Source organism: Phyllobates terribilis, unplaced genomic scaffold, assembly GCF_046119375.1.
Source record: "Phyllobates terribilis strain yellow unplaced genomic scaffold, ASM4611937v1 Scaffold_7__3_contigs__length_470593459, whole genome shotgun sequence".
Taxonomy (NCBI): domain Eukaryota; kingdom Metazoa; phylum Chordata; class Amphibia; order Anura; family Dendrobatidae; genus Phyllobates; species Phyllobates terribilis.
In genome coordinates, this window is record NW_027362767.1 from 90,207,857 (window position 1) to 90,217,674 (window position 9,818).

Here is a 9,818-nt window from a genome sequence, read left to right on the forward strand (position 1 = left end):
AAGGCAATGGGTGAAAATGGTGCCGAAATGTGTCACACAATTTCTTCTAAAAGTGTCAATACCCCATATGTGGCTGTATCGTACCGCTCAGCCATACGGCGAGATCTGGGGGGGACGGAGTGCTATTTGACAATTGGAGAACAAATTATTGTAGAATAGGCATTTGGATTTGGGAGCACAAAATTTTCTGAATTTCTTTTGGGGGGCAAGGGCCATTTCGCTTTTCCAGAGCCTTTCTGCTACCAGTAACTTGGAAGTCCCTTATATTTTTAACAGATGACGGACCTGAGTGGGGACTAGCTTTTTTTGAGGACTGAGTTGAAGCTTTTATTGGGAACATTTTACGTAACATTTATCCGGCGCTCTAGGCTGAGCACTTACATCGGGGTTTCCATCTAAATTTCCAAGTGATGTAATTCAGATGAAACCCCTGCGGGATCCATTCACTGTAATGAGGCAGCAGAGTTACTCTGGACTCCGTCTGGCCTCTGTTTAGCGGTGTCCTTTTTCTCAGAAGTGCACAAAACTGTGGCCAACCGCACTTTTATGCACGCCTAAAACAAATGACACCGTGGGATCCCAGGCCAGACGGCATCCACAGTGCCTATATCTGCCTCATTACAGGGAATCTTCCGTCATGGGTTCGGTCTGAATCACATATTTCAGAGATTTACACGGAAACTCTGGGGTAAGTGCTCAGCGCAGAGCGCAGGATAAATGTAAGGCTCTGCACCTTACTGCGATCTTTGGGAGACATAATAAACTAATCAGTAGCAGGTGAAGAATTGGTTTTATTTATTTTTTACGCCGTTCCTAGTGTGATATAACTGATTAGATTACTTTATTCTTCGGGTTGGTGCGATTACAGAGATACCAGATTTATATCGGGTTTTTATGACTGACAGCTGTCACACACTAAAAGACGCTTTTTTTTGCAAAATCTAGTTTTTGCATCGCTATATTTTGAGAGCTATAATTTTTCCAGATTTTGGCCGACAGCGTCATGTGACGTCTTGTTTTTTGCGGGACGAGTTGACATTTTTATTGGTACCATTTGTGGGTACGTGACATTTTTTGATCGCTTTCTATTCCGTTTTTTGGGAGGTAAAATTAACAAAAACCAACAATTCAGGAATTGTTTTTTGAGGTTTTTTTTAATGCCGTTCTGCGTGTGGTAAAAGTGATCAGGCAGCGTTATTCTTTGGGTCAGTACATTTACAGCGATACTACACTTACTGTAAATTTTTTTATGTTTTGGCGCTTTTACACAATAAAACCATTTTATAGAAAAAATATTTTTTTGCATTGCTTTATTCTGAGAGGTATAACTTTTTTATTTTTCGGCTGATGGAGCTGTATGGTGGCTTGTTTTTTGCGGAACAAGATGACGTTTTCAGCGGTACCATTTTTATTTCCATTTTGCTTTTTGATCGCATTTTTTTCCACTTTTTGTTTGGCGATATGAGGAAAAAGCATAGTTTTTTGCTCCGTTTTTTATTTATTTTTATTACGGTGTGCACAGAAGGAGTTAATTAGTGTGACAGTTTTATAGCTCGGGTTGTTTCGGACGCGGTGATACCAAATATGTGTACTTTTTTTATTTTTGCATAAATATACGGATTTATCAGTTTAATATTTTTTTTTTTTTTTTTTATTTTGTAATTTTTTTTAACAGTTTAAAAACATTTTTTTTTACTTTTTTTACATTTTTACTTAGTCCCTGTATGGGACATTAATTTTTATTTTTCTGATCACTGATCTCATCTAATGTAATAGACATAGTAACATAGTTTGTAAAGCCGAATAAAGACTTGCGTCCATCAAGTTCGACCTGTTAGTTCTGTAATTGCTAAAGTTGATCCAGAGGAGGGCAAAAACCCCAAATGATTTAGCCAATCTTCACCTGAGGAAAAATTCCCTCCCGACTCTGAAACCAGCAGTCAGAATAAATCCCTGTATCAACCTACTATTTTATTTTATTTTTAAGTATACGCTGAAATCTGCCTGGTATCTAGAAATGCATCCAGTCCCCGCTTGAACTGGTGTAGTGAATCCGACATTACCGTCTCCTCACTCAGTGAATTCCATATTCTCACTGCTCTTACCGTAAAGAACCCCTTCCTATGCTGGTGCTGAAACCTTTTCTCTTCCAGTCTTAGTGAATGCCCTCTTGTTACCGTAATATCCCTCCTTTTGAACAAATCCCGGGCAAGATCTCTATACTGTCCCCTAACATATTTGTACACATTTATTATGTCCCCCCTCAACCTTCTCTTTTCCAGGCTGAATAGTCCTAGTTTTGCCAACCTCTCTGGGTATTGCAGTCCCTCCATTCCCTTTATTAATTTTGTTGCCCTCCTTTGTACCCTTTCAAGCTCATTTATATCCTTTCTATATATTGGGGCCCATAACTGAGCACAGTATTCCAAGTGTGGTCTGACCAGTGCTTTGTACAGTGGAAGAACAATGTTCTCATCCTTTGCAGCTATACCTCTTCTGATACATCCCATTACCCTGTTTGCCCATACAGCAGCGGCCCGACTTTGGGCACTCCAATTTAGTTTGCTATCAATCAAGATGCCCAAGTCCTTCTCCATCTCTGAATTGCCCAATGATTTCCCATTCAGTGAGTACTGGTGACTTCCATTTTTCCTTCCCATATGTATGACCTTACATTTCTCCTCATTAAACCTCATTTGCCATTTAATGCTCCACCTACCCAGCTTATCCAAATCCCTCTGAAGGTCTGCACTGTCCTCTTTTGTATTAATTGTTTTACATAACTTTGTGTCATCTGCAAATATTGATATTTTACTATTTATCCCACATGATAAATGACATCTTCCCTGACTGTTTCACAGTCAGTCTCCTGCCTGGCTTCAGCTGCAGGCTGAGCCAGGCAGAACACCATATATGGCAGATCTGGAGGCGGTCATGTGACCTCCAGCTGCCATAGCAACGTCAGGTCCTGGAAGGTATAAGGGGGCCGTCGGAGAGGTAAGTGGACGACCCCCTCTCCTCCTGCTGTCTTCTATAGATCACGGCATATAGAAGACAGCAAAGGGTTAACATCACTGGGACCTGATCCAATCAGGTCCCGATGATGTTCCCTGTCAGAGCTATCGCTCTGCACCGCTCCCGCAGCGCTTGCAAGATCCTGGGGGTCCTGAGCGCTGCGGGGACCCACCGTTTTTAAATGTCCGCGCTGCACAGAGCCCAGGCAGCGCGGACGTTTATCTACAGTGGGCGGTCGGGAAGCGGTTAACAGTTGTATTCAGCCCTCGCCATGTCCTGTAAGTGTAAAGATAAGAATACAATAAAAAACACTTATACTCACCTGTCTGAGATACTGTCCCACGCTGTAATGAATCTGACCGGTAATTCTGTATCAGCGTCTGCTATGGCTGTAAGCGACCGCACATGCTGAGGAGCAGAGAATGACTCACTCAAGTGCTGAGCTCAGTGAGCGGCGTCCTGTCACTCACTGAGCTCAGCGCAGTTCAGGGCCGCTCGTTGCAGCGATTCATTCTCCTCTGCTCCTCAGTGTTTGCGATCGCTTCCAGCCATAGCAGATGCTGATGCAGAATTGCCAGGCAGATGGACTACAGCGTGATCGGACAGGAGAATAAGTGTTTTTTATTTTTACACTTACAGGACAAGGCGGGAGCTGAATACAACTGTTAACATTATCCCCTGCTGGCGCTGATAAAATGCAGGGGACAATGATGACAGATGCCTTCATCACCCGGCACCTTCGAAACTGTACCGCTGATTCTCAGGCGCCGGTACCTGTCACACAGATGACACACAGATGTCATTCGTGTGTCATCAGTGTGGGACATTTTCCTGCTCGGCGATAGGTGCGGAACTTATATAGGGACAATAGGGTAGTCAAGATGATATTAGATCTGCCTAGGGGTCTCCACTCCTCCTTTCTCTATTTGTTGGGCTCCCTTCCCACTCTTCCCGTTGTTGTACACTTGTTTCTTCCCTCACCTTGCATGACACTACTGTGCTGCCCCCTGCTGTACCTGGTGTAGCTTACACTTCTCTATCAGGGCAGTCTGTCATTTGTAAAGCACAATCGCTCTATTCAGACTCGGCACAAGCGTCTGTCTGCTTTGTTCTGTTATCGGAGGCCCAGGTCACATCTGTGTTATAGCTTCTGGTACAGATGGAGACCAGGATGAGTGCCGGACCGTCAGACACCAGCAGAACCCTTCAGTGCGGTTTCCATGTGATGATCTGTGCTGGAGGCTTCAGACAGAACCAGAGACACAAATGTGATCGGAGCCTAATATTTGCTGGTTGGTTCTGGTACCAGATCCATGTCCTAGGCTTGGTTATGTTACTGATATTTACAAATGCCAGGTTCACCACAGCAAATCAGACATGTATTTACAATAGGATCTATGGATTTCTGCTCCTACTGTGCCGTGTGCCCTGTATACCCCAACTGAGTGCAGGACCCCTGGTGGGCACAGTCCACATCATGACGGGGAGATTTTTACAGTTATGTAGCTACATTTTAATTCCCTTCTTCTAAGACCCAAAAAATTTTAATTTTTCCATCAACATTGTCGTGTGAGGACTTGTTTTTTGAGACACAAGTTGTAGTTTAGAGCAAGAACATTAATTTTACCATATAATCAATGTACTGAAAAAAGGGGAAAAATCCACAGGGTGACCTACACTGTTATTTGGATTTTATTTTTTAAGGTGTTCATTGTGCGGTAAAGATGATTTGGAAACTTGATCCTACCATTCTATAAGACTGCGGTGATTGACCAAACTTACAAGAATTTTTTTTCATATTTTAGTAGTTAAAAAAAATTGAGAACTTTGTAAAATAAAAATTCAGTTTGCGTCGCTACTTTCTGGGACAGGTGACATTTTTCTGTTTGCTCTGATGAACCTGTGAGAGTTTTTTGTGCTGAGCTGTAGATGTTTTGATATCTTGGTGAGATAGATGAGAAGTTTTGGTGGCTTTAATTGTATTTTTTAGGAAGTGCAGCAACCAATAAAGAGAAATTCTGCCATTTTGAGTTTTTTCCTTCTCATCTTTTAACATTACAGTTACAGATGTGGCGATATAAAACATTTTTTAGGAGGATTTAAACTTTTATATTTTTAATTTCTTTTATATTCTGTAAATATTAGTTTTACTTTTTAGGGAAAAAAATCAAATGAGAAAAAATGCACAATCAATGTGTAGTAATGAGATCAAGCGTATAATAATTACAGCACAGCCTAACGTCGTAATCATCTGTGGAAAAGAGAAAGCTTCACCGACAGGTTTAGTGTTGGACAGTTTTGATTGTTTCATGTTATTTGAGCAACTGAAGAGGAACCTCGTGCTGGAGAAGTGTCCAGACTATGGGATATACGGCCACTGTACGGCCATGAAACTGTCTGCTGCCCATAGCAACCAATCACAGTGCAGCTTTCATCTCTCATTGTGCTCTTTTACAGTGAAAGCTGCGCTGTGATTGGTTGCTATGGGTAACACAGACTGTTCCTTGTACACAGTGTTATAAAGGAGCCACGCTGCCCCCATATAGCACTGTTACGCTCCGTGCACAATGGCGGTAGCTCCGCTGTGTGCACCGGATAAATGACAATGTACAGAGAGGTCATGAACATGTGGCGGACACATTTGTTGTCTTTACGGTTTATAGATGATGGTCTATACAAAATCATTACATCCATCTTCCAGGACTAGATAGATTCTGGTAACAATACACTTTTATTGACTTCTCCAGTGGCGGAATACAAAATACCGTCATATACAGAGATAATATGTGATGTGTCTGGACAATCCCATGTAAGGAGTTTATCAGGCCTCCATTAATAAGTATGGCCGCTCCAGGAAATCTAGTTCTTCATAGTAAAATAGAGCGGATCCGTCCTGTACACGGTATTACAGATATACTGCACACATGGCAATCACTGGAGTCCGGGTCACATTGTACATAGAGCAGATATAACAGACTCCTTGGTGGTCCCTTGTGTAGCGCCGATCACTTGCAGCAGCTGCAGGTGTCACATCCATCGCTGCACTCACAGCCCTGGCTGCACTTACTGCACTCAGCCGGACAGCAGGAGCAGCAGCCTGGGGAGCAGACACTGGTGAGAAGACTGCAGGAATGGCGGACGTCACATAGTGTGCACAAGGACAAAACACAAGGGTTAAAGGAAACTCAACATGATTTTACACACGGAAGAATTAGTAGGACTGTATAGGCGCTTGTACCCCAATAAAAATGAGACCTTTTTGTAGAAATCCAATGTTCTAGTCATAAACAATCTAGTGTCAAGTCATATGCAAGTCAGGTTGGAAGTGCATCGGGGGCTAGACACAGCCCAATTACTGACACGCCCCCAGTGCACTTCCAGCCTGATTTGCATATGGCTTCTACACTAGATTTCTCATTACAAGCCAATGGGATCTATACGAGAACGGTATCATTTGCCTGTAGTAACATACCACTAATTAAATATGTAGAAAATGTGCTAACAGGTTCAATTTGAAGGAATTTCTCAGACATTTATGACATGGATATTTACGGCCATCAGTTTTCACTGACGTGAATGGAGGAAGTCGTAGAACATTCTAGGTCTTGCATTCATTCCTCAAAAGAAAATCCAACAGAAGAAGAATCATGCCATACTCCCCCCAAGCTGTAATTTAGTAAAGCTTCTGTGGTGCCTCTGAGGGTTCAGTCGCCACAGAGGTACTGCACCTCACCCAGAGGTGCGGTGTCTCCCTTCTCTCAGGTAAGGAGGGAGTGCTGCCCGGAACCCCAACACCTGCATCCAACACTACACTGCTACAGGCCGGCAGGAAGGGCAAGACGCAATGTATGTTTCCTGCTGAGCCCTGACCCTGGGAACCAGTAGTGGGTGTGGATGGAGGAAGTAGTTAGTGGGAGCACTTTGGTAGGAGTATATATAGGGAAGCCATCTTAGGGTGGCAGATGAGTCAGGTCAGTAGAGGAGAGCAGTTCAGAAGAACAGTCTGGGAGCAGAGTCTCACTAGGAGCTCTGCTCCACAAGTAGGGCCTAGTGATAGAGGCCCAGGAGGGGAGCAGGGAGTTGGCTCCGTTCTGTTGAAGGGATCCTAGGGGGTATAGCGAGTGCAGGAAGGCCCCCGTACGCGCCTCATCTGTCAGAAGACAGAGGGATCGTAGGCCGCAAGAAGGGGACCGGCCTCTGGCCCAGTTGTGTACTTCAAGTCCCAGCTGGAAAAACCGGAGGCTCCTGGCTTATATAGTCAGTTGCTGAAGCCGCATTCTAATCCCCAGGAGGGTCAAGCAGGTCCGGGAACTCCGACGCACAGGAGGGACTTCAGAGCACCCGAGCGGGATTGAGAGTGGGCAGCGCAGGGCAGGAGGGAGAAAGACCCAGCATGAAGTTGGTCTAGCTAGGAACACGAGAAAGTGGGGTTCTGTCAGGCATTCCTAAATCACCTGAGGAAGAACTGAACCCCTGCCTGGTGAACACAGCGCGACATGGGAGGCTAGCAACTGTACGGCGCATCCGTGGAACCGTCATAATAACTGTGAGTAAAGACTCGGATGACTGCACCGTGCTGCCTCTGTCCATTCTTTGATCTGCGCCATCTCTCCCCCTGCACTACAACACCCAGCGCAACCACCATCTACCTACTCTGCCCTGGAGCTTGCTCTACCTGTGGAGAGCCACACCATCCCTGCTGCCGTAACACCAGCTCCAGAGGACTGCTCCGCAGCGGCGGCACCCCTTAGCCGCATTCCACAGGTGGCGTCATGAACAATCCCAAAAATCCCATATAAAAGTATCCCCTTTTTGCACTGACCGCCTTGGGTCATGGACCGGGCCAGCCGCCGTGATACTCCCCTACCAGCATACCCAAGAGGTCCAGCTGCCGAGTAGCCCACGGCCCTGGGGGCGCGTCACTTCTATGGGAGAATATCACTGTACCTGGTGGAGCATATTATATAGTATGGACTCACAGTGACGTCTGTATTCAAGCTTGTAATGTTCTACACAGTTTTGATATTTTTTTCATCTATCTGTATTTTTAAGAACCCGAAGATGAAATCATGATGTTGGAGCTTTTGTTTCCATATTTAATATTTCTTCTATATTTTAAAGGGATTGACCACTACTTGGACAAACGCTTCTCATTTCTCAATTTTGGCCCCGTTAAAATAAAAACCCCTATACTCCCCTCCGGTGCCGGTACCGTTCCACCGGTGTCAGCACTCACATTCCTGGGGCTCACATGAGGTTGTTATGTCACCTGAACCCTGAGCCCGATCAGCGCTGGCGTCACTGTCGCCTCCTTCACACAAATCAAACATCAAGAGGAAGTCAGAGATCAGCAGCAGCCGAGACTTCCCGCTGATATTCAGTACATCCGAAGGTGAGGACAGTGACGCCGGCGCTGATTGGGCACAGGGCTAGTGTGACGTAACAACCGCACATGAGCCCTGGAAACACGAGTGACGACACCACTGGGACGGCACCGACATCGGAGGTGAGAATAAGTGTTTTTATTTTAACGGGGACAAACTTGAGGTACAAGAAGGGGTTGTGCAAGTAGTGGACAATCCCTTTAAGGGGTTCTCGGGGCTTAAGAGAAATATATGCAGTAAGTAGGTGCTCATACCTAAAGTGTCAGGTGCTGAAACATCCGGAGCCAGGTGCTGAGACATCCGATGCCAGATGCTCATACCTAAAGTGTCAGGTGCTGAGACATCTGGTGCCTGGTGCTGAGACCTCCGGTGCCAGGTGCTGAGACCTCCGGTGCCAGGTCCCGAGACATCCAGTGCCAGGTGCTGAGACATCCGGTGCTAGATCCAGAGACATCTGGTGCCAGGTGCTCATACCTAAAGTGTCAGTTGCTGAGACATCCGGTGCCATGTGTTGAGACATCCGGTGCCAGTTGCCGAGACCTCCGGTGCCTGGTGCTGAGACCTCCGGAGCCTGGTGCTGAGACCTCTGATGCCTTGTGCTGAGACCTCCAGTGCCAGGTGCTGAGACCTCCGGTGCCTGGTGCTGAGACCTCCGGTGCCAGGTGCTGAGACCTCCGGTGCCTGGTGCTGAGATATCCGGTGCCTGGTGCTGAGATATCCGGTGCCTGGTGCTGAGTTCTCCGGTGCCAGGTCCCGAGACATCCGGTGCCAGGTGCTCATACCTAAAGTGCCAGGTGCTGAGACATCCGGTGCCAGTTGCTGAGACCTCCGGTGCCTGGTGCTGACACCTCCGGAGCCTGGTGCTGAGACCTCCGGTGCCTGGTACTGAGACCTCCGGTGCCTGGTGCTGAGACCTCCGGTGCCAGTTGCTGAGACCTCCGGAGCCTGGTGCTGAGACCTCTGATGCCTTGTGCTGAGACCTCCAGTGCCAGGTGCTGAGACCTCCGGTGCCTGGTGCTGAGACCTCCGGTGCCAGGTGCTGAGACCTCCGGTGCCTGGTGCTGAGATATCCGGTGCCTGGTGCTGAGTTCTCCGGTGCCAGGTCCCGAGACATCCGGTGCCAGGTGCTCATACCTAAAGTGCCAGGTGCTGAGACATCCGGTGCCAGTTGCTGAGACCTCCGGTGCCTGGTGCTGAGACCTCCGGAGCCTGGTACTGAGACCTCCGGTGCCTGGTACTGAGACCTCCGGTGCCAGGTGCTGAGACAGCCGGTGCCAGGTGCTGAGACAGCCGGTGCCAGGTCCTGAGACATTCAGTGCCAGGTGCTTTGACATCCGGTGCCAGGTCCCGAGACATCCGGTGCCAGGTGCTCATACCTAAACTGTCAGGTGCTGAGACATCCGGTGCCAGGTGCTGAGA